At 35.0% G+C, this 27,670-nt stretch overlaps 1 protein-coding gene across 1 annotated transcript in view; it reads right to left on the bottom strand.

Moving 5' to 3' along the window:
• bsf (bicoid stability factor) overlaps positions 1-27,670 on the bottom strand; it is a 203,564-nt gene that overhangs the window by 175,425 nt on the left and 469 nt on the right. The gene's annotated exons all lie outside the window — the stretch shown is intronic.

Genomic DNA, 27,670 nt, shown 5'->3' with positions numbered 1-27,670 from the left:
CAACATTTACATTTCATTACTACGCACCTCTCACTTCAAACGTAATTTACCACATTTTCCAACAGTTTTTCTTCCTCCAAATATATTGCTATAAAATTCTTACATTTTCAACTCCATCTCCACAAAAAATCCCTTACAAATTCAACGATTTTCACTTCTAAAATCAGCAGAAATTCTTAATTTCTCCGATTCGTCTCCATACAATGCAGGTTCACATTTATAGGCCTACTATGCTTTATTTTGAAAATGTAGAGATTATAGGTCTACCTAATATTTTTATTTTTACAATAATAATACATCATCAGACATTGACGACTAACAATTCATGGAAACATCCCACTCTTCCGAAATTGTACTCTAGATACATTATTATATCCAGACGATCAGGTTCTTTTTGCTACAAATGAAGACGAGCTCCAGTACTCAATATATCACCTGAATATAATAGCACAAAATTTCAATATGAAAATTTTCCCAAACAAAACAAAAATTATGGTGTTCCAAGGTAAACAGCCAGTTAGGAGTAAAATTTGCACTGGAATCCATACGTTAGAACAGGTAAACTAATTTAAATATTTAGGTTATAATTTGACATATTTACTTATTACTGATATATCTGAAAATATTCAACATTTTAATGGAGCCTTAAGAACCATCTACCAGGTTTTCACAACCACAAAAACCCAAAAACATACCAGGTTAAAAGCATATAAAGTTCTAGCAAGACCTGTCCTCATGTATGGTAGTGAGGCCTGGACTATCTGAAACTCAGATGTTCAACCCCTAACAACTGCGAAAATTAGATTTCTAAGGAGGACTGCTAACTACGGCTTGCTTGACCACAAAAGGAATGAACTAATTTCAAAAGAATTGAAAATTACACCTATTTATGAACATCTCAACCATGTCAATAGGATGGACCGTTCCAGACTCCAAAGAAAAATTCTCCACTATATACCACATGGAAGACGATCTTTGGGATGCCTCCTGAAAAGATGGATGGAGACCGTAACAGGCCACTAGGCCTAATATCTGTAAGGACGATGATGATAATACATCTACGAAAAGAAATATATATATTACTTACTTATGGCTTCTAAGGAACCCAGAGGTTCATTGCCATCCTCACATAAACTTGCATCCCTATCCTGAGCAAGATTAAACCAGTCTCTACCATAATATCCCATTTCCCTCATATCCATTTTTATATTATCTTCCCATCTAAATCTCGGCCTCCCCAAAGGTCTTATTCCCTCCGGCCTCCCAACTAACACTCTATATGCATTTCTGGATTCGTCAATATGTGTTACATGCCCTACCCATCTCAAATGTCTGGATTAATGTTTCTAATTATGTCAGATCGGTGTTATGTCACTTTCTCCATTCTCCTGTAATACCATCCCTCTCAGCCCAAATATTTTCCTAAGCATCTTATTTTCAAACACCCTTAATCTCTGTTCCTCTCTCAAAGTGAGAGTCCAAGTTACACAACCATACAGAAGAACCGGTAATATAATTGTTTTATAAATTGAGCAGATTTGATGATAAAAGCTTCTCAACTGAATAATAACACGCATCTCCCATATTTATTCTGCGTTTAATTTCCTCCTGAGTATCATTTATATTTGTTACTGTGGTCAAATAACTTTATTGTCAAACGCCTGGCATTAGAAAACAACATATTAGTTACTGTTGCTCCAAGATATTTGAATTTTTCCATCTCTTCAAAGAATAAATTTCCAATTTTTATATTTCCATTTCGTACAATATTCTGGTCACCAGACATAATCATATACTTTGTCTTTTTGGGATTTACTTCCAAAACTATCTCTTTACTTGTTTCAAGTTAAATTCCCGTGTTTTTCCTAATCGCTTGTGAATTTTCTTCTAAACATAGTCACATCATCCGCATAAACAAAGAGCTGATGTAACCTGTTCAATTCCAAACTCTCTGTTATCCTGGATTTTCGTAATGGCATATTCTAGAGCAAAGTTAAAAAGTAAAGGTGATAGTGCATCTCCTTTTTTTTTTAGCCCGCAGTGAATTGGAAAAGTACGGACTCTGCTGTACGTTCCACTGGGACACATTTTCATTAATTGAACTAGTTTCTTGGGAATAACAAATTCAATAAGAATAATATATAAAACTTCTCTCTTAACCGAGTCATAAGCCTTTTTGAAATCTATGAATAACTGATGTATTGTACTCTTTTACTCCCATTTTTTCTCCAATATCTATCGAATACAAAAAATCTGATCAATAGTCGATCTATTACAGTTAAAAACCACACTGATGATCCCCAATAATTTCATCTACATATAGAGTTAATCTTCTCAAAAGAATATTGGACAAAATTTTGTACGATGTCAACAAAAGTGATATTCCTCGAAAGTTACTACAGTTAGTCTTTTTTTTTTTTTTTTTTTTTTTTTTTATTTATTTATTTATTCTTGTCCCCTTCTTACAGATAGGTACAATTATGGACTCCTTCCATTGTTCTGGTATAATTTCCTTTTCCAAAATAGTAAGTATAAGCTTATAAATTTCGCTAGATAATGCACTTCCACTCTCTTGTATTAATTCTGCTGGAATTTGATCAATACCTGGAGTCTTGTAATTTTTCAGCTTTTCTATCGCAATTTCGACTTCAGAAAGTGTGGATTCGAGTATAAATGGCTCAGCAGTTTATATTTAAATTTCGTCCCAAGCATTTCTATTTGGCCTATGTACATTTAGTAGTTGTCCAAAATAATGTTTCCATCTGTTCAGGATTGAATGAGAATTTGCAAGCAAATCACCATTCTCACCCTTGGCCATATTTACCCTTGCCTGATATCCATTCCTAAATTCCTTTATGCCGTTATATAAATGTCTAATGTTTTTATTCCTACTTCTTGAGTTTTTCCTTCAAGTAGTCTCTCTTTTTATTCCTAAGTGTAGGACTTGCTGCTCATCTTTCATTGAAATAAATATCTTTATTCGCCTCAACTGGATTCTGTAAGAATTTCAATTTTGCATGTTTCCTTCTTTCTACTACCATGCAACAAACTTCATCAAACCACGGTTTCTTTTTCTTAGTTTCATAATAACCTATGCTCTGCTCAGTTGCAATTTTGATATTATCTCTGATATTTTCCCACACACTATTCTTCCTCAATTTCGTCGGAACTTCCTAAAGCAGCAAACCTATTTGAAATTTCGACCTGATAATTTTGCTTAGTTTCTTCATCCTTTAATTTCGGAATATTGAATCTCTTAGTATTAACTTGTTGCTCTACTCACTTGGTTACTGATAGTCTTTTTCTTAATTCTCCAATTATCAAGTAATGGTCAGAATTACAGTCTGCCCCCCTGAAGGTTCGAATGTCTACTATATTAGTGTGTCTTCGTTTATCTATCTATTTGGTTGTGTGTCAATCCATCTGGAAAAGTCCAAGTATATTCATGTATATCCTTTGGGGAAAAGTTATACACTGTGTCCACACTAAAAGTATACAGAAATAACAGCTTATATCGTAACCTGGATAAGGTTTATTAAATAAATTTCTTCTGCATTGTATAGAGTAACTGAAAAAGTTACTTACACTAATACACTTAAACATGAGCACCATTTATAGCTCGACAGGTACCAAAACAATACTCAACATCTCGCTTAGCGTTCACCAACATATCAGGTGTAATAAGCTCAATTGCTTGATTGATACGCTGTCTCAAATCAATCAAATTACGAACTTTTATGCCGTACACAAAATATTTAATAAATCCCCATGCAAAAAAATTCAAAGGAGTTCAATCCGGAGATCTAGACAGCCAGAAGTTGGCCCACCCCTACCAATCCAATTTCTTGGGAAGGTTACATTCAAAAACGTTTTAATATTTCGGGGGAAGTGTTGTGGAGCACCATCCTGCTGAAATGTTAAAACTGGCGGAAATTGCGGAATAGTAAAGTTCTGCAGCATATCAAGGTATGTGACTCCCGTCACTGGAGGCTCCATAAAAAATAATGGGTCAATTACTCCATTTTTGTGTATTCCCAACCAGATATGGACTTTTGGCGAGGCCCTTTCATGTTCAACCACTCTGTAGGGATTCTGAGAATCCGATATGCGGCAATTATGAAGAATAACCTTCCCGCAAACATGAAAAGTTGCTTCATCCCTAAATAGCAACAAATCGACATACCTGGGATTTTCATTGATACACCGAATCATCTCATCACAGAAATTAGCTCTCTTGCGACAATCATTTGGTTTGAGTTGATGAAGGAGATGAAGTTTGTAAGCACGCATACGGAGACATTTGCATAGAATCTTGTGAACTGTTGAACGAGGAATCTGCAGTTCCCTATTAGCCTGCTTAAAATTGATTTATGTGGGCTTCTAGCAAATGATTCACGCACTTGATCATTTCGGCCACATGCTTTTATTGACAAGGAACTAGACTGATAAAAGTAAATTTTCATTCATGCAACAATAAGCTTGAAACGAAACATTTCACACAACAATGGCCATATAAAAGATAGGAAATAAAATCTTGGAAAGTTTTTCTATTTATTGAGCTTTATCTTAAGGAATTATCATACACGGTTGTGAAATTATAAGCTATTATTTCTGTATAGTCTTAGTGTGGACACGATGTACTTTTGACAATTAAATTTTTTGATGCGGTGAAGTTGACTAACCTAACACCATTATCATTACTAGTCACATGTAGGCTCTCTTTTCCATTACTCGGTTTAAAAATATCCTCCTGTCCTACTTTAGAATTGAAATCCCCCAATAAAATGTTCATCTGATATCTAGATAACTGATCGAAAGTGTGTTCCAATTCCTCATAGAAGCATTTATAACTACGATATCGCACCATATAACCTTAAGTACTAAATACCTGTCACTGATAAATACGACGATTTTTATTGCTGATTTTATTCTTTTATGAACAAAGAAACCTGTTCCTAATTGGTGATTATTATTTCCTTTTCCATAATACAACAAATAATCTCCTATTTGTGGTACGCCATTCCTATCTAACCCAAACTCCTGTACTCCCATAAACTCTATTCTATAGCTATCTAGTTCTTTTGCCCCTCCTATTCTATATAGATTTGTAACATTCCAAGTACCAAATCTCATAACCTTATTTCTTTGCTGTGGTCATGCCAGAGAATCAGTCCCATTCCGAGGCTTATTTTGAGGTTTCGTAACAATCTGTTTTTTATGGTGATGGGTTGTTAGCCCTTCGCCCAACCCCCAAGCTGAAAGACCACCTCTTATCGTTTGTCTGCAACTGCTTATTCAATATATTCATAGCTCCCTTCCGTATCTGGAGGCCGTCTCCTCTATCTGCAACCTGAGGACGCGCCATGCCGTGGTGATAGGGACCCACATCTACGAAAATACACATATACAGGGTGATTCAGACCACCTGTAACAGTCATTTATTTCGGAAACTAGTGCATTAAAATTTTCAAGACAAAAATATTTATAACTAAATCACATGTGAACTTTCACTTGAGCATGATTTCATCAATCAGCTCTAACAGGAAGTAGGGTCAGTGGCGTATCACTTTAAAATTTCAAATGGGAGTTGGGGTCAATTATGGTACCATTTGATAGAGCTCGTCAAAACAAACAACTTTCATAGGAAACATTTTTATTACTTCCTACTCTTTCAATGAGAAAATGTACAAAAAGACAATGTCATCAATATTGAGAAATGTTACAAGACGAAAATGTAAACAAGACAATTACTGTTGACATGTTACCAAATGACTGGACAATTCCATTAATTTTTATAAATGTTCAAACTGATTGCTGTTATGAGCAGCACACACCCGTGCTCTTCTTCTAACAATGTCAATGACTACTAACACTTTGGCGTGGTCAAGTGATTGGCAGGTCTCTCAATTCGGTGTTTTATGTCATCTCTTGTTGTGGGATGATCTTGATAGACTACTGGCCGGTTTGTCCAAGTATTGTTAGAACACTTAACGACTGTTAAACCTTCAACAGTTTGTTAAATACAGTTTTTCCATTTGTTCAACACCAGTTTGGCTTAACAGATTCTTAACCGTTTGTTAACTTTAAATGTAGGATTTCAGGCCGTTAACTCATTTAACAAACAGTTAAACATGGCGGGAAAAAAAAACACACACACACACACACGATATGATAAGAAAAATCCAAGAAGCAGGAGGCAAGTGGCCAACAACGTGCGAAGCACTGGCCTCCAACTACCTCCAAATATTTTCGACCTTCGTCCGCGATATAGACTTCACAATTCTGTGAAACATCAAACTTGACAGTGAAACTGCAAAACTTGTAAATAGGATAGTGAAAGCGAAGTCTTGATAATATTTAATTTTAATTTAGTGTGTTTCTATTCTTATGTGGGGTTTGGTAATTTGTAAATATATTTTAAGATGATTATATTCTAATTGAATGTGTAATGTGTAATTTGTAAAACTGATACTGTGGAACTATGTCCATGTCCTTAATGTCTTTTGATCTATCTGCGTAACTTACTGGTATATTATCTTTATCCTTTTGTGTGTTTATTGCTTATTGAATTGAAATCTAGGATAGTGAAAGTGAAGTCTTGATAATTTTTAAATATAATTTACTGTGTTTCTATTCTTATGTGGGGTTTGGTAATTTGTAAATATATTTTAAGATGATTATACTCTAATTGTATGTGTAACTTATAAAACTGATCCTGTGGAACTATGCCCATGTTTTTAATGTCTTTTGATCTATCTGTGTAACTTACTGGTATATTATCTTTATCCTTTTGTGGGTTTATTACTTATTGAATTGAAATCTAAAATGAATACTGTGGAACTATGTCCATGTCTTTAAAGTCTTTTGATCTATCTGTGTAACTTACTGGTATATTATCTTTATCCTTTTGTGGGTTTATTGCTTATTGAATTGAAATCTAGGATAGTGAAAGTGAAGTCTTGATAATTTTTTAAATATAATTTAGCGTGTTTCTATTCTTATGTGGGGTTTGGTAATTTGTAAATATATTTTAAGACATATTCTAATTGTATGTGTAATTTGTAAAACTGTTACTGTGGAACTATGTCCATGTTCTTAATGTCTCTTGATCTATCTATGTAACTTACTGGTATATTATCTTTATCCTTTTGTGTGTTTATTGCTTATTGAATTGAAATCTGTAACTAGGAAAATGTAGGAGTGATATATACTTAAATTCTTGCTGCTGATGTAATTTAAAATTGTAACTAGGGAAACACAGGGTCTTATAATCTTCAATTAATAATGCTAATGTAATTTGAAAGTTTGTAAGCAGGAAGGTGCAAGAATTCAGAATTTGGAATGGTACTTAACTATAATTTATTCTCATCGCATATCTTATCACACATATTTATTGATTACGCAACTGGCAAATTTGCAATCTTAAAAATGTAATTATCTAGAAATGTCAAAACATGTAATATTACCTATGTAATGGGGCATGTTGAAATATATACTGTAAAAAAAAAACAAAAAAAAACACACACACACACACGCACGCACGCACGCGCGCCTATAGCTTACAATTAATAGTGATTAGCAGACAGCAGATTTTGGGTCCGGATACTGAATGTCAGATGTCCGTCATTGCAGAGAGGTCTTGAACTCATTGCTACATTCCCTCCATAAGCAAGGGACATGACGTCTTGTTCCTGTTAAGGGACCGGAAATCCACTATCTGCTGATTAGGCAGTGTCATTACTCACTCGTTTTCTAGGTATAAAATGATTTTTTGCTATCACATCTTAGAAGTCTTAAATCCACTAAATTCAGAGATGTTTACTTTTGGTCTTATTTGTGACAAAACTTTGCAAATTGATATACCAGAAAAATTTAAAAGAAAAAAAATCTCAAAACATAACCGGACTTGTATTACAGATACATCATATTCAAAGCTCTGAAGATCAGATGCGATATTAATTTTAAAAATAATAAATCACCATGTAGAAGTCACATCCGTGACAGTGAATCAGGAAGGAATCTGACATACCTAGTGAATGTAAAAACTATGCTGAAAACTAAGCGAAATAAAACTAAGGGAAATTCATTACACATCACGTTGCAGGAGACTGCAATTCAAAGATAATGTTGAATTGTTCTCATTGTGGAAAAAATATTGTAAGATCAAGAGAATATTGAAGGGACTAATATTTTATCATATTTGCTCCAACACGCATCAACCACATGCCCTAACATTCTGCAATGACACATCTTCCAGCAAGAGAGGCAGAGTGTCCTGCAGGAATCACAGCTACATGGCCATTGAAGCATTTTGGAAGGACTGGTCCAAGTAGGTGGTCACCAATAATCCCAGCCCAAACACTGATGCTGAACCTGATGAGTGCTCTTACGAGGGGGTAACGTCATGATGAACAGTGTTGCCATCTAGCATGGAACACATTTATTTCCTGACATTTGTTCAGATGAACTTTTTTTTGTTCCTTTCCCTCTCAGGAATCACTTCCTGAAGTTTGTCCGTATAGTTAATATTCACCCTTATAAAGAAGGGTTTTACAATATACTAGTACAATACAAGGGGTTAGTACTGATACTTAATACAAGAAATATTCATGCAATGTTGTTGAATGTCATAAATTCATCTACAAAATACTTTACCAAGTTATATGAAGATAAATTAAAAATCAATGGGAAATTATGACGTAGAATTCTGTAAGAAAAATGAAGATCATCCAACATTAAGATTGAATATGAAGAAGTGAGTACAACATGAAAAGGAGCAGAGGAGATCTGAAGAAAAGGACACTAGGTCGCCAGGTACTAACGGACAAAGTGATGGAATTACTATCACTTTGAAGAAGAATGGTCAACAGGAAAATAAAATGAAGCAGCCATTGTTAATGCACAAACTAGAAAGTATAGAAAAGAGAGAAAATCATTGGCATAGATTAATACTGACCAGCCCAGCTATTTTTTTTATTGGGTTATTTTACGACGCTGTATCAACATCTAGGTTATTTAGCGTCTGAATGAAATGAAAGTGATAATGCCGGTGAAATGAGTCCAGGGTCCAGCACCGAAAGTTACCCAGCATTTGCTCGTATTGGGTTGAGGGAAAACCCCGGAAAAAACCTCAACCAGGTAACTTGCCCCGACCGGGATTCGAACCCGGGCCACCTGGTTTCGCAGCCAGACGTGCTGACCGTTACTCCACAGGTGTGGACCCAGCCCAGCTAAACAGAGGTTAAGAGGAGATCGGAATTCGAATTGGGATAAAAAAATACGTGACAGGTAATGGACAGTCTGTTCAGTCACTAGTTGTGGTGGAAAGTAACTATCAAAACAAGATCATTGACCAGGGATGTATGGATGACGGAGTTAAGACACTGAATTTGCAGAATAAACACATCGTGCTGGAGGAAGCAAGACAGAACCAGAAAATGAAAAAGAATAACAAGGTGAAGAATATGCTGAGACCAACAATACATAAGAAGAAAACATATGTGAAGAAACAGATAAGAGCAGCTTAAGTACCAGAAGTGCAATGAAGTCTAGTGACACGAGTAAAAATTCAAGTGGTTCGGAAAGTGAATTAAATAGCTTAGGGGGAACAAAGGTCAGTGCAGATGAGGGATGTGAAAGTGTTTTTGTGAGTACAATGGATAAAATGTGGAGAGGAGAAGAGAAGAAAAAAGAAGGTGAGTTTATAACAGTTACGAGTGAAGTTGATGATTCTGGTCCAGAGAAGGTTAAGGATACAGATGATTTTGTAAGTATAATAGATAATAAATTAGGAAAGTGTAGTAGAAAGTTAAGTGAAATGATGGAAATAATGAAAATAGGCGAGGAGTATGGTGGAGGAGGCTAGTCAGGATAGCAAAGCATAGCATAAAGAAAAATAAGTGAGATAAGATAATACACGTAAGAAACAGACATATGTAACAATATGTTATCCAACTAGATAATGGCGTACTAAGGATTAGTAACAAGTATTATTAGAAACACAGTGTGTTCAATATAAGTGAACTGAAAATCAAGAAATGAGTTGTAAACATGTCAATTTTTAATGAACTAAATTAAATCATTAGGTTGTAAACACAGGAATATAGATCAATTTAGATGGGGACAGAAGTAAGATATTATAGTAAATAATGAACAAGTGTAAGGGAAAGAGGATGATACAGTAATGAGAAAATGTAAGTAAGAGGTATGAATATAAATTATAAGAGCATCTACAAAAGGTATATCATAACATATACAAAATAGAAAGCATGAGAAATTAGGTAATTCTTTAAATAATCTTATGTTTTGAATTTGATTTTTTATATCAATAGGGAGGCTATTATAAAATTTTTACTGCCATATAACACACTCCTTTCTGATAGCACAATAGTTTTGCTGATGAAGTATGAAAGTCATTTTTGACGAGTATTTATGCTATGAACTGTTGAATTAGTTACAAAGTTTTCACGATTACACAGGAGGAAGTTTATTAATGGAAAAATAAACTGACAAGTCATGGACATTATTTGTAGTTTTTTTTAAATGGTCCTACACAATTCCCTGATTTGGCACCTACTATTATTCTAATTACTCTTCTTTGTAGTAGGAATATACAGTTACTATCTGTAAAATTTCCCCAGAATATAATTTCAAAACTCATTATCAAGTAGAAGTATGCAAAGTGTTTTTACATATTGATATTTACAATCTCTTGCATAGGTCTAATAGCAAAACATGCTGAATTTATGCAAACTGGCTTTCAGGTAAAGCTCCCTGTGAAGCAGACTTGAATAATTTCAAAATAAAAATTGTTCTGGGGTCAAGTATCGATCCCGCGACTCTTTGCTTAGCGCATGAATGCTCTACTGATTGAGCTACCCAGGAACTACATCCGACATCGTCACAATTTTTCCCTTTATATCCACACAACTCAATTTCTCTTGAAATTATTCAAGTCTGCTTCACGGAGAGCTTTACCTGAAAGCAGATTTGCATAATATATGTCACTGTAAGTACGTTAACAGAAAACCATAATTCAAGTCACACAGAGTTTGTGTGCACTTAAAGTTGGGTTTCTGGTGCCTTGTCAGCCCACTTGAGTTGTGTGGATATAAAGGGAAAAATTGGAATGGTGTCTGGTGTTGTTCCTGGGTACTCAGTTGGTAGAGCATTTGTGCACTAAGCAATGGGTCCCGGGATTGATACCCAGCCCTGGAACAATTTTTATCTTGAAATTATTCATGCTGAATTCAGTTTGGAGGTAATTTCTTTAATATGATTTTTTTCAATTTAATATATTACCAATTTGTAAACCAAGAAATTTGGTTGCTGTTTCTATTGGGGGCCTGTTGTTTAGTACTGTAATTGAAATTTGCGAGATTGAATTTGGGCAGAATTTAAATTGGATTATGTTAGTTTTGTTACAATTTAATACTAATTTAATGGCTGAGAAACAATCACATATTTTAACAGAATTGCCTCTGTTGAAGACTGGAATGTGTTGGAGTTATTGGTTGTAATTACCATACTTGTGTCATCTGCAAATAATATGGGATGACCTACATCTTTTATTAGTAGGGTAAAATCATTATCAACACTAAAAAAAAGTAAGGGACTTAATATTGATCCTTGTGGAATCCCATTATTAACAGTTCTCCATGTCAGGGCATATTTCATAGTGCTATTCATTGTAGGTACTGATTTCGACTTTGTTTCCTACCTGTGAGCAGGGGCGGCTCAAGAAGGGAATAGCAAGTTAGTGCCACCTCCTGAAATTTTATAAGTAAATAATGCATGTAATAATCAGTGATGACTTATCAATTTACTCTTCTCAACATAATAAGAAATATCCCTATTATCTGTAGAGGACTTGTATGTCCGTCTGTACTAGCCTTGTTAACTCTGTGTCTGCTAAGGGACTTTGGGTGCTAGAGGAGCAGGTGCAGGGAGAAACTCTGGAGGCGTGGCCTTCACTAGCAGACAGTTTATGACGTGTATACACAATGGCTTCGCGCCTTGAAATCACTGCCTTCTGGATCGTATTGCTATATGGTACGTTATACCACATTTTATCCTTCGAGTGTTGTGTGAGTTTCTCTCGTCTTGTTTTTTTTTTTACTAGGTTATTTTACGACGCTTTATCAACAGCTTAGGTTATTTAGCGTCTGAATGAGATGAAGGTGATAATGCCGGTGAAATGATTCCGAGGTCCAGCACCGAAAGTTACCCAGCATTTGCTCATATTGGGTTGAGGGAAAACCCCGGAAAAAATCTCAACCAGGTAACCTGCCCCGACCGGGAATCGAACCCGGGCCACCTGGTTTTGCGGCCAGACACGCTAACCGTTACTCCACAGGTGTGGACCTCGTCTTGTTAAAAGTGTTAATTATAAGATAGTAAGTAATTGCTAATGTACAGAAATGAATTCCATTAGTAGTTTACAATCACAACCATTTTCATCTAGGTCATTAGAGGTGAAAATAGAAATAAAAAGGCTTGGTAGACCAACACCTGCTATTAAGCTTTCACAAACAATTTCTACGAAGGATATGACTTTTAACAGAATTTTTAATGCTAATATGTTCGAAAAACATAACTGATTGTGCAGCTGTGATGCCAAGAATGCTCTATTTTGTTTTCCGTGTGTGTTATTTGGTGGCGAAGAAGTGTGGGTTAAAACAGGAATGATTGATGTGCATCATCTAAATGAAGGGTTAATAAACACAAGTCATCATCAACCCACGTAAAAAATGTCCTTAGTTTAACTATCATGGGAAATTTAAATATTGCTGCTCAGTTGGATGGTGCCTATAGAAGAAACATTGAACTTCACAATCAGAAAGTAGCCAGTAATAGATACGTGCTAAATATCATCATCAATTTATTGTATTAGATTCTGTGGCTCCTTTAAATTAACTAGCACTGAGAGGTCATGATGAAATGGATTCGTCTTCTAATCCAGGCATATTTCGTAGTCTTATACATTTCAGTGCTGAGCTAAACAACGCACTAAAGACCCACCCAGAAAATTCAACAGTTTTCAAGGGGACGTCCAAAACCATTCAAAACGAGCTTTTGGCGTTTATGCTAGAAGTATATCATGATGAGATTTCATGGCAGATAAAAACTGCCGACTTTCTAGCTGTTACTGCAGATGGAACAAGTGATGTCTCCAACAAATTTCAGATGGTGGTTATTTACAGATATATCCACAACAACAAACCTGTTGAAAGATTCTGGGACTTCACTGTTTCTACTGGTCATGATGCACCATCTTTGGCTAAAAGCATAACACATGAACTTGACCATCATTTAGGAGACTGTCCCAGGAAACTGATCACTCAAACATATGATGGTACTTCAGTCATGAGTGGCTCATTACGTGGTGTTCACGCATTGGTCAAACAAATTTATCTAGACGCAGCTTATGTTCATTGCTATGTGCATCAGCTTAATCTGATCATGCAAAATGCCGCATCAGCGAATTGCAATGTGAAAATATTTTTTGCTAACCTTCAGGACCTCTGTACATTTCTCATCTTCTCCTCTTCTCCACAGCGCACAGCAGTTTTAGATGAAGTAGTGAAAAAACGCTACCAAGATCTGTTCCAATTAATGGAACTTTCAATCAAGAAGTGTGAATACCGTATATGAATACAGAAATGATCTTATTGACTGTATGAGGGCAATTCAGGATGAAAATATAATATCAAACCCTTCTACCATTTCACAAGCCTGTGGTTTCGAAAAAATTATCAGGAATGGAAATTTTGTACTCTGGTTTTCATTTTTCCATCAAAAAATGCCTCATATTGACATTATTTTCAATCAGGTTCAGAAGAGAATTTGTGAGCCATCATATCTCCATAAACAAATCCAAGCATTCGATCATCTAGTTTCTAGCATCTGGTACAGTGTGGAAGTTTCTTTTGTGCAGGAGAGTACAGTGAAAAAAAGCAGGTTTGAAGATAATTCGAAAACAAAAAACCAGAGGCCAAAGAAATCTGTGATGATATAGTACAAGCTAAAAGCCATTTTAAATTCAAAGGTCATCTTTCAGCAGCTATGCTATTTCTACCTGAAGGATTTTCAGAATATAGTACTGCTTTTCCTGAAAATCATCTACAAGCAGCATACACGAATTATAACTTTTTGGACATGAAGAAACTCTGTACCGAATTGGCTGCTATATACGAAAGAGAAGAGTTTAGGAAAATTACAGGTGCATTGTCCATGTTCGACTTCATAAATGAGAATAACTTAAATGAAGCATTTAGTGAAAGCGTAAAACTCCTGAAAGTACTGCTCACCATTTCCATGACCACATCCGAGGCAGAACAGAATTTCTCTATTCTGAAGAGAAACATTTCAGCGCAACACAATGATATAGGAAATACTTTCGGCCCTTGTCATGCTTTCTGTGGAACGAAACCTTATTATGCAAATACCTGATTTCAATCAAAGAATTATTGGTAAATTTGCTGCCAGCAAGGATAGGAAAGATTTTCTCTTCAAATAGGTGAGTCATATAGGCCTAAGTCTATTTTGTTGAGGTAAAGTAATTAAGATATTTACTAAATCAAACTGCATGGTGCTCGATAACCAGTTAGCGTAGCAGTAGTGCTTGAGCAATTTTATGAAACTACAGTCGTGTTCAAACCTCCTGACATTTCGTGAGAGCCAGTAACATGCAAGCACGACGTTGTCACAACTTGTCACAACTATTCTCTCCATCTCTGTCACTCAGCGGCAGTAGTTTTAAAACTCTGGAGCGCGACTCTTTACCTGAGATTGGTTTGATAGGGAGATGCAGAAGACATAATAATAATAATAATAATAATAATAATAATAATAATAATAATAATAATAATAATAATAATATCATCATCAGATTGCATCGAATGAAATTAAAAGTCACAAAATATAGAAAAATTAGTTGAGTCAGACATAAATAATCATACTTGCTGAATTTATATCAGTTTTGGAAAGTTTTACTTTTATTACGGTTAATAAAGTTGTCAAATAACACAACGGAGCAGTTAAATTAATGACCACTGGTTCTAAAATATTTTCCCGGCCTAACTCTTTAGCAAAATCTTCCTCTTGCAACTTCACCGTGTGTTTCACGCATTTTACTCAGTTCTCAATTGTCACATTATCAAGTTCCTTATTTACAATTTCTTCCACATCCGACATTTTGAAAGTTTTGTTGTTTCTAGCAACCTTCCTTTTCACTTGCGCCCAAATTAGTTCTATTGCATTATACTGGCAATGATAAGGTGGGAGTCTTACAGCTTTATGCTCATTTCATTGGCCAGCTGATCAAGTTAATACATTTTTTCACGTTTTTGAAAGGCAACACTTTATCCAAAAGTTCTGACTTAGTTTCTGAAGAAAAACTAACACCTTTATTTTTCAGCCATTCACTGATTTCGTCTTTCTTAGTGGAGGTATTTGGTTGTTCTATTAACGCTAACAGAATGGTATGGAGCATTGTCCATTATAATTATACTCCCTTCCTCTAAATAATTTATAAATCTGTTTAAGAACCAATAGCGAAATGATTGTGCCGTCATTTCTTCGTGATAATCACTGGTTTTCTATGATCTGAATACCCATTTACTACCTGGAACGAAACCTGTTTCCGCTTATCCCACATGGCAAATAATAAGTCTATCTCCCTTTCCTAAAGGCACTTTAAGACCTCCATTTCTATTTGAGTCTTACCAAACATATTTCAGAGAATGATTTTTGTTAACCCACATTTCATCAAGGTAAAATGTGGGTCGAGTGTTACCTGATGATCTGATCATGTGCATTTTGCACAGTAACTTCTGTCTTGCAGCAACAATATCATTCTGTTCCATTAGATATTTTAGCCCATCATTGGTTTTCTTGTAGCAGAATCCCAACAGATTCAATAATCTTTTAGTGGAAGAAACTGAACCTCAGTAATTAATTCGTTTTCTAAGCAGTACGGTTACTTTGTCAGCTGTCGGAAATTTTCTGTTATCGTAAAAGTAAAAAATTGTACGTCATACAACGTCTTTTTGGAAGTAGTCTAGATTTGTAACTCATTTAGGAACATTTAAATGCTTTCTAGGAGAATGGAACAATTTATCGGCACCCTATGTTTGTGCTCTTTTAACTGCATACATGGGACACTGTAGAGACACTTAAAGAACACGCCTCGGCAGTCAGTGCTTGACATTCTGAAAAGCTAAGATTTTTACGCATTTATTCAGAAGAGTATTTCCTAAAGAACTTATAAACACTAAATACCATTTTCCGAATTTTACTGCCATATCCACTCGATTCACCATTCCCACTTACACTGGGCTCACTAAGAGACATATTAATTGTTTTGAGAATGCCAAATTGCCAACACACAAAAAATATATTACATATACCGTACTTTAAACAAAGCGAACTGCACACAACACCATCAGAAAACGAATTGATATTTCAATTTTAGTAGTCTCTCCTCTCACAAACAAATAACTCTGTTTAAATTCTGAAGGAACCCTTTGTTTCAAGTTGTAAGTTTGTGGTTCTCAAAATTCTTACATATGATAAACATTCCTTATCACATCGCAGCTGTATAAACATCGTCCACTACTTCATTGCTGGAAGTCAGCACAAAAGCAAATGAGGCAGAGTCGGAAAAATTGGAAATCTTACGAAAGTACGATGAAAACAGTACTCTTAATTAGTCAGAAACAACTCTCTGATTCATTAGGAATCCCATCATCGACATTAAGGACAATAATAAAAAATCGTGACTCAATTTCTGCAGCTGCGACATTGGGAGGATGTAAGCGCAGGAAGTGAAGTGTGGTAAACATGAGGACTTGGAGAACACGCACACGACAAATAACTATAAATGACTTTCTTCGAAAGAATTAAGTACAGTACATATTGTAAATGTCTTTGACGTACAATACAGTAATTACATAATGTAGTTATACTGTATTACCTTTCATGAATCATGTATTTCAATAAAGAAAATTGCTAATAGATACTGTATATAAGTCAAAATGAGTATACCCGCCTAACAAGTGGTACTGGTTAATATGCAGTTTACACACGGTCCCTTGAACAGTGTCTTATAGGGGTTTTACTGTATTAATCTATAAAATTGGAACCACTGGGGGTAGAAATGTGATTTTTCTTTCTATGTGTTCAGAAAACATTAAACATTCATCATATATACATGCAGGGTCCCTACAACATACCAATTTTCCAAGCGCACTTGTTATTTGCTTTTGAGATTTCTAAGCAGCGAGTCTATGTAACCATATGTTGCAATGCAGTACTGCCGCTATTGGCTATCGCCAATAAGCAGACACACCTGCAAACGTTAGGAGGTTTGAGCGCGACTGTAGTAAGTTTACAGTATAAAAGTATTGTCACAGATAATATGCAACCTTCTATATTTCAAGTCACCGACCGCCACTGCCTGTGAAATATGAGTGAAAGCATTGGTGGCAACACCTTTAAGTTCATAATAATCTAATTTCTCTCATAGTATTTTATGAATTACACAGTCAAATGGTTTGAATAAATCACAGACAATCCCTCCCCCCTCAACTTGGAATTTTGTATTAATTGCCTCCAGAATTTTGTCAGTTAAATTAAATGTTGCAGTTTCCATGGATTTATTTTTCCTACATCCAAACTGTTCTGAAACTAAAATGTTGTATCTTTCAAGATGATATAGTCTTTTATACATTATTTTTTCAAAGACTTTGGAAAAAATTGGTAGAAGTGATATGGATCTGTAATTTTCTGGAGATGTTGTTTCTCCTATTTTGAAGATAGGAATAAGTGATGAACATTTTAATCTGTCGGGAAATATACCATTGAAGAGTTACATAAATAACTTAAGATACGGTCACACGTCGCTACTTTTGCAGTGATGCAGTACAAAAAACTGCGCAACTCTTGTACTGCGACGTGTGAACAACGGTGCTGCTCGCTACTTTTCCATGCTGCGCGCAGCTTAAAAGTAGCGACATGTGAACAGGGTTCTCAGGATTGCAGCCGCAGCATTTTTGATATCGGTTTTGTTGAAACTTTTGCTGCAGTTGCAACCAGTGTTACCACCCAAATGTGCCAATGATACTTTTATTGTTTGGATATATTTTAATGTTAAATGTGATGAAAATAAATTATTTGTAACACTTATTAAATACACAACACAGTCTGAGCATAATTGCTGACGATATAATTCATTTTTTTAATTTTCCATAGCGTAGTTCCAACAGGAGGGTTGCCAACATTGATTACATGAATATGCTGTTGGTTATCATTTAAGTATATAAGCGTTTTTAAAAGCTTTATAGTAAAAATAATGCCAATTTCTAAATACCAGATACGACAGAAACGCAAATAATAGATAAGGAAGCTTTCACATGAGTTTCTTAATAATGCGAACATAACCACAAAATGTATATTGAGAAGTCAACACAGATATGGAAACCTGCAGCATGACTGCGGCTGCAAAAGTAGCGCCTTGTGTGTGAACAGACTCGCAACCCCCAGTTGCAACTTTTGCAGCACTCTGGTTGCGCAGCACGAAAAATAGCATACAGCGTGCTACTTTTGGCTTACGTGTGAACACGACACGCAACTTTTGCAGCTGCAGTACAAAAGTTGCACAGCAAAAGTAGTGATGTGTGACCGTACCTTTAGTGGCCTATTGTGTGAGCTCACTTTTAATATTTTGCTTGTTATTTCATCACAACTGAGAAGTTTTTTATTTTAGATTTTTAATACAAGGTACATACATAAGTGTTCAGCCCATGGACAGGTCTTTCATCGCAAACCCGGGTTTCTCCAATCTTTCCTATTTTCTGCCTTCCTCTCAGTCTCTGCAAACGATTCATATATCTTAATGTCATCTATCATCTGATATCTTCTTCTGCCCCAAACTCTTCTTTCATTCACCATTCCTTCCAGTGCATTCTTCAGTAGGCAGTTTCTTCTCAGCCAGTGCCCCAAAAATTCCTTTTTCTCTTTCTGATCAGTTTCAGTATCATTCTTTCTTCACCCACTCTTTCCAACACAACTTCATTTCTTATTCTGTCTATCCACTTCACACGCTCCATTTTTCTCCAAATCCACATTTCAAATGCTTCTATTCGTTTCTTTTCATTTCGTCATATTGTCCATGTTTCTGCCTCATACAATGCCACACTCCACACAAAGCACTTCACTAGTCTCTTCCTTAGTTCTTTTTCCAAAGCACTGCAAAAGATGCTCCTTTTTCTACTAAAAGCTTCCTTTGCCAGTGCTGTTCTCCTTTTGACTTACTGGCTGCAGCTCATGTTACTGCTTATAGTACATCCCAAGTATTTGAAGCTGTTCACTTTCTCTAATGTCTCATTTAGAATTCGCAAGTTTATACCTTCTTTATTTCTCTTGCGACAACCATGGTTTTCATCTTGTTTGCATTTTATCTTCAGTCCATACTGGTCACAGCTGTTATTTGGCTCCAGTAGCATATCCCTTAGTATCAACTCCTCTTCTGTTAACAACACCATATCATCAGCAAATCTTATGCACTTTATTCTTCTTCCTCCTACTTTTACCACTCCCATGTTCTGAAAACAGTTCTTCACCAAGTCCTCCGAGTAGATGTTGAACAGGGTAGACGATAAATGGCATCCTTGTCATATTCCTCTTCCTATTTCACTTCCTTCAGACATTTCTTCTCCTATCCTGACTTTGACTTGTTTCATATATAGGTTACTGAACAGCCTCCTGTCTTTCCCATCCACACTTCTCTTCTTCAGGATGTCCATCAGTTTGTTTCAATCCACTCTGTCAAATGCCTTTCCTAGGTTCAAATATATTATATACACTTCTTTATTCTTCTCTGGGTATCTTTCACTGATTGTTCGAAGTAGTCCAATTCAGGGGCGGCTTTAGAGGCAGTGCCATCATGCCATGGCACTACCAGAATACAAGAGAAAAAAGGAGAATTCATATTTTCCGCGCAAAACCGAAGAGAAATAAGTTACGCTTGTGCTTGCAAACTCTACCACCAATATTATTGTTGCCGCCAACCATGTTGTAACTAGGGCTTGCAGCATGGATCTGAGCCAGGCACTACGTCCCATAAGAAATATAATGGGATGCGCACGCAATTTTCGTCTACTCCAGTCCATTTCAGCATCTAAAATGTGCCAGGCACAGTTCACCACTTTCGTTTTTAAATGCTTGGGTAGCTATATACAACCCCATTTACTATCTCACTCCCTTACCTCGCACTCTTGTCTGTTCTCTTGCTTTGTCGTAATAAGTTTCTTAGAGGGGAGGATGCAAAAATAAGATAATAAAATCCTTGCCAGTTTTTTTTTAAATACTATGTTTAAGAATGCTTTTATTTCAGTATATTTCTAATTGTAGTGCGAAACTATAAACCTGTGAAGTGTTATTGTGTTATGTAAGTTGTGAAGAAATTAATTCAGTTAACACTTTATTAAAATCTCCGCTTTCAATATTAACATATTATGAAAACTAAATTCCTGTTAAATAATTGACTTACACAGCATTTAAATATTCACCAAAAACAGCAACGTGCTAAAGTTAACAGATCTGGCAAATTCAACTTGGATGTTTGTTAGGCCTATAAAAAAAATTGGTTGTGTGGATGAAATATGGAGAAGTGTTCTTCTGTTTCCTCCCGTGTGTTCTGTTCCGAGGTGAACGTAACTAGTCAAAAAGGGTCTTACAGATTTATTACACTTAAGGCTAAGTGATAAAATAAAACACAAAAAATCAAAGGTTCGTATGACTAACATCTGCAGTTTGTCTATGCTGCTTAAAGAGAATATTGAAATTCAGTTAAACTTACATTACAGACTCGCGATGCAAAACATAATGAGCAAGTTGAAGAAAACAATATGTTCTAAATTTAATAATAAATTGTATAAAATTTTAAACAGCAGTAGATTTAGTATTAACATAGTACCGATAAATCCAATAACTTAGAATACAGGGGCGTGTTTCGTGAATTAATTCACTTCAGTTGTGAGTTAGATAAAGACTTAAATAGTTAAAAGAGACTTAACCAAGTCAACAGCATTTAAGGGTACTTCTAAAATCATTCAAAACGAGTTGCTTGACTGCATGTTGAAAGTGTACCATGTACAAATAAAAAGAAACTAATGATTATAGACTAAGTTTCTATCATTGTTTACCACACGACTGATTTTCAACTCCTCCTACAGTCTTCCTCCGATGAGTTGGGGGGGGTTGTAGGGAGATTCTTTTGTTGCTAGCGGAGTGGGAAGTATTAATCGTCCAAAAATATGCAGTCTTCAGTTTGTAGTAGTGTGTCACTGTGTGCACGTGTTAGGTATTCTATATACGAGTGAAATGTTTTCAGTATGATTGTACTTCCTTCCAGACTGCCGCTGTCACTGTTCCCTCCCACTCCAGAACCGCACTAGACTAGTCGGAACCGCATTCCTCTCAGCACTAAACTCCTCAGAGGATGACAGTACTATTACGTTACGAGCCACCGGCGTAGCTCTGTCGGCTAAGGCATTTGCCTGCCGATCCGGAGTTGCACTTGGACTGATTACCTGGTTGGATTTTTTCCGAGGTTTTTCCCAATCATAAGGAAAATGTCAGGTAATCTATGGCGAATTCTCGGCCTCATCTCGGCAAATCATATCATTATCACCAATTCCATCGACGCTAAATAATCTCGTAGTTGATACAGCATCGTTAAATAACCAAGTAAATAAATAAATTACGTTATGTTATTGATGGAATGCTTGTCTGTTAACTGACAAGTGTGCATTTTCCCTCTAATTTGTCTGGATTGTGTGTACAGTTCTATACACTTTGATGAGATTAATAATAATAATAATAATAATAATAATAATAGTAATGTCATTATTATTGTTTATTTTTATCCTTATCTCTGGCACTAAGCATTAAATGTTTATGAGCCGCCACTGGTCCAACTGCATCCCTGGTACTTTTTCCTTTTCTGAAGCCAAATTGCTCTTCTTCCAACTGTCCTTCCCCTTAGAATATAAATGTCGATTCAGTATTCGCAGGAGAATCTTCGTCGAGTGCAATATCAGGCTGATAGTCCTAAACTCGTTACATTCCTTGGCATTATTTTTCTTCGGTATTGGCAGCATCACCATCTCCATAAAATCTTCAGGCCATTCGTCTTTCTCATATATTTCATTGCATAATGATAGAATTTCCTTCTTGTCTTCACCCAAGCATTTTAGTAACTCAATAGGGATTCCATCTACTCCTGTTGCTTTCCCATTCTTCATTTCCCTAAGAGCTAGTTCAACTTCTTTTCTTAAAATAGAAAATCCTTTTTCGTCTTCTGATATGATTGCTTCGTTGATTTTTAATAATTGCAATTATTTCTTGCTTGTATGTTGGAAATATTTTAATATTTGGGAATTTTGTTGGAAAATATTATGCTAAAGAGTCTGAACTGTTAGTAACATTATCTTGTGAGATGTTAAGGTTATCACTTACTGAAATAAGATATTTGTTAAATATATTTGCAATTTCACTTAGGTCTGATGTTTTTGTATTGTTAGATATAAGGGTGCAGTTTTTTTTTTTATTATGTTCCAAGTTGTTTTGATTTTATTATTAGAGCTTTGTGTTGTTGTGTTATAAGTTAGTGTAATTCTTTAGCTTTTTGGATCACTTCGTGTAATATTTTGAATAATTTTTGTAGTGTTATATTATGTTTTATCATTAATATTTCTACTCTGTATATATAATAATGTCTTGGTTTTGCATGAGATTTTAATACCTTGTGTAATCCATTTATTGTTTGATATTTTTGCACTTTTATACTACACAGGAAAATTGAATTCAAAAATATTTAGAACAATGGAGACATAAATAAAAAAAGCTCGTACATAAAGTTCACCATGATGAATGATCCTTTAAAAGTTGTTGTTCAGTCAACTGTCTGAAAACAGATCTGAACCTCACAAGTGATACCAACAAGACCCTACTTATGAGACAACTAGGCCAGGAGATAATGGAGTAGGATGGCCAGTTTCTTTCCCCCTTCATTCATACATCATTGATTAGCTACATATTACGCATTTGCGAAATCCGCGAATTTTTTAATTGTGGGGTAGTAAGTATTTTTCCTCATCTGTAAGGTGATATAGAATGATTTTCAAGCAGAATTGAAAGTGTGAAAAATGCCAATTTTCTATCAAATTGCAAAATCACGAGAAAATTGCTATTTAATAATGATTTATCAGTAAAATGCTATACATATCCTAATATCGATTATCAAGTTCTATATTCGATATGGGATTGGCTAAAATGCATCGCATCAGTTTACTCAACCATTTGCTTTTGAGATAGCAGCAGAGTTATTCTAGTTATACTGGCAGAGTTGGTTATTGTCATAAATGAATAGAAAAAGAATGCCTTACTTCAAAAATTTTACTTCCTCTTTTCCAGATCCTGACTTCGAGAAGCGATGTCTTCTCATGAAATTGGTCGAAATTGACTCAAGACTGCTAAACGAAATGTGATTTGTCTTGTAAAGTATTATATCTGTTCTTGTGGTTGTTATTTGTTAATGTTGAAATTATTTATAATTACAGTAATATTGAAATTTTGTATGTTGTATTTTAGTTAATGTATTATGTTTTATTTTAGTTATGTTGTAGTGTAGTAATTATGTGTTACTTTTGACATGTTCCATACCATATATGTGATCAGTTGGATTCAACAAATGAATATGAATTTGTGAGACACGTACTTCTTCGTAAAATTTGCGAACAACTATAACTGCTCATGAAAGAGCCCAGCAATATTCCATTCAGGGACTCTATGCTTCAGACGCTCAGACAGTTTTCTGTAAATTCTACAATTGCCGCATTGGAGAATAAAGCATTATCAGAATGTTGTTTGGAAGTATTGTAGACACCAACAATCAATGATGACAGTGAACGTGTTTTATGACAGTATGGTGCTGTTATTTCAGGCAGACTATGTAATTTGAAAGAGAAAAATGTTGAAAGATAGAATGCACAGTTTCCTTTGGAAAAAAGTATATGCTAATTTCGAAAGAACAGATGCTAATTTCAGAAAAATAGATGCTAATTTTGATGAAAATAGATGCTAAAAATTCAGGTCCCTACTAATCAGACTTAAAGAATACTACCTATATGTTACGATATCGAATTTGTTGAATGAGAATGAAAACAGAAACCAATGTACTCATACAAAATAGGTTAGTTAAACTTTGTCCATCGCAAACCTAACTCACTCATTATTTATCAATACTGGTCTTATTAGAGAGAACTCTAAGACACAATTATAAATTGTTAACATGAATTATAGAAAAAATATAGGCTAAATCTGAATTATCTATTACGCAGTACTTCTGAGATCAGTTTCTTTTTCGAAAAGAAGTTTTACGCTCACATCAAAATAAATCACTAGAAAGCATTGATAATGTGTATGAATTTCGTATGTAGAGGCCTAGGCTGTAATTCTTAGCACTTATTTTATTGAATATTGCCATATTTTAATTAATTCTTGCATGGGACAATTTGTGACTGCAATGACAAATATGAGAATTGTCGTGTTACATAGTCTGAAAATTATTAAATTGAAAACACAACCTAGAAAAAATAGGCCTATTACCTACAGTATACTTAAAGCAAAACTCTCATAAGTTATAATAGATCTATAGCATTATCATAATTCTGATGTATATTACTTATCAAGAACAGCACAATAAAATTCCATTATTCAGACAAAATCGTATTATACGTAGGATTAGGAATTTAATAAATTAAAAAAAAAATGAACGAAATTATAGCTATAGCAAAATGATTGGCTATTGTATTGTAATGTAATATATTTATTTACATTCCATGGTATTCGTACATTGCTTCAGGCTAGGATATGGAACGTCAAAAAAAAAATCTTAGAAATACTATAAAGTATTAATTATAGTCACAATATAGTTGAAATAATATAGGCCTATACAGAAGAGTTTTACAATATAGTATACTAGTACAACACAAAGGTTTAGTATCAATACTTAATAAAAGACAGAAATATTCACAATATAGTTGAAATAATATAGGCCTATACAGAAGAGTTATACAATATAGTATACTAGTACAACACAATGGTTTAGTATCAATACTTAATACAAGACAGAAATATTCATGAAGTGTTGTTAAATGTCATAAATTCACTTACAGAAAAGAAGGCATGAGAAATTAGATATGTATTTAATTTGGCCCTAAATAATTTTATGTTTTGAGTTTGATTTTATATCCACAGGAAGGCTACTAAAATTTTTTACTGCCATATAATGAACTCCTTTTTGATAGCCGATGGAGTATGAAAGTCATTTTTTGACGCATATTTATGCTATGGACTGTTGAATTAATGACTAAGTTTTTACAATTACATATAAGGAGGTTCATTAATGAAAAAATATACTGACAAGCCACGGGTATTATTTGTAGGACGTGTCACCCAAATACTTGCAGTTCTTGCCTTGCATATAGAGTGACACTGTTTTGTTATGCCGCGGGGTTTTCATTTGCCGCATTCCCTCTGCAGCTAGTGTGTTTTCTGCCTGCTTCCACTAACGAATGCTGCACCCTACAGTGACAGTTGCGAGTTAGTTTATCATCTGCACTCTCATCTATGTGTTGTATATGTGAGAGAGAGAGGGGGGGAGGGAGGGAGGGAGGGAGGGGGGAGGGAGAGGGTGAGGGTGAGAGAGGGGGGCGTGCGTGGGTGTGTGTGTGTGTGTGTGTGTGTGTGCTTTCAGCATTGTTGTAATGAGATTTTCATTACGTGAACGTGTGTATATGCTTACTACATACACAAATACAGAAAAACTTGTGCAAGAACACGACAGAACTTCCGTAACATATTTCCAAATAATACTGTAGACCTGTGCCTAATGTCACTACAATTAAGAAGATTAGCCAAAAAATTCAAACAGACAAGTTCAGTAAATTATCGTAAAATACAAAGGAGGAAACATGTTCTCACAGAAGCAAAATTAGACGAGACAGGAAGAGACTAGAGCACATCCCACAAAAATCTCTGAAGCATTTGGCGCAGGAAACAGAAGTTACAAGTCCACTCATCAAGCAACAAAATTACTTAAATTAAAGCCATACAGAATTCCGGTATTTCAAAAGTTAAATGAACAAGATCCCAATAAGAGGTTTCATTTTTGTAATTGGACTTTAGAGAAAGTCTGAAGAAATTGATCCGACATTAATTTATTTTTCTGATGAGGCCTATTTTCATTTATTTATTTATTTCATCAATCTTTGTTCACGTCATGGCGGATTAGATGTATTCCAGTTCTTAATCTGCCATCACTCTCAATACAAATATAACACAAACTAATACATAATGAACCTACAAGTATCCTCTGTTTACAATAATAATACTAATAATAATAATAATAATAATAATAATAATACACAACTAATAACAAGTATAGCTCTTGTATTTAAAACTCCTACCTTAGCTTTTTCATTCTATGCTCAATCTCTTAAGAATTATTCTGTTAATTTCATTGACTACTCTTCGTAGTTTCTTATCGTGTGACTACTCAACATTTATAATTCCATCTCCATTAGAGCTCTGACTTTCTCTTCCCATCTAATTTTAACTCTAAAAAGAAATTTTCCTAATTTATGCAAATTGCTGGCATTTAGGTGACCATTCATTTTTTTATAAGCTACTATAGCGTTTATTTGCAGAAATCTATTTTCATTTAAATGGACACGTATCATCATAAAATCATCGACATTACAGTCAGGAGAAACCCAATCTTGTACTCGAAACACCTTTGTATGGTGAAGAAATAGGTGTGTGGTATGCAATGAACGGACACAGAATTATTGGGCTTATTCTCACTCAGGGCACAATTACCAGCGAGCGTTATGTGAATGAGATCCTTGACCCATTTTTAGATGAACTGACTTATGGGGAATGTTCCTCAGTATATTTCCAACAAGACTCCGCCACTGTTCATACTCCTGAAAAATCCATGGGAGAACTGCATCGAATTTTCGGAAAAATTTGTAGGTTCCACAAATCCAGATTTAAAACCATGCGTTTTCTATCTATGGTTTATGCGAAAAACACGCACACAATAAATGAGTTTAAAGACTATATAATAGCTGAAATCGAGTCAATCTGTGGAGCAGAACTTCTTAAAGTAATTAACAATTTCATAAGGTGTCGACACTGTGTAGCAGTTAGTGGGGGACATTTTCAACAGTTATCGGTAATTACTTTGAGCTGGGTACGTACAAATTTCTATACTAAATGTTTCAGTGCCAACAGACCGGATGGCCGCAGATAAGTCCTAGTGGCTGAAAAATGAAAACCGCGCGGCTAAACAAAACAGTGTCACTGTACAAAATCTGTTAAACGTTAGGTTAGTTTAGACTTTTGTTAACTAGACTTGCATATACCAAGTGAAGTGAAATGTGCATTTGGCGTTCATTTTGAAGCGTTCTACCTCTTCACTTCACTTTTAGGTTATCTACACAGATAAATTCTTTTCAATTTTTAGCTATTGTCTAATATATTTACGTTGTAGATATAAATTCATCGTATTCTAAACTACATTCTCTCTGAAAATTAGACC

The sequence above is a fragment of the Periplaneta americana genome, chromosome 15 (assembly GCF_040183065.1).
Source record: "Periplaneta americana isolate PAMFEO1 chromosome 15, P.americana_PAMFEO1_priV1, whole genome shotgun sequence".
NCBI lineage: Eukaryota > Metazoa > Arthropoda > Insecta > Blattodea > Blattidae > Periplaneta > Periplaneta americana.
This window is presented reverse-complemented; position numbering and strand designations above follow the sequence as displayed.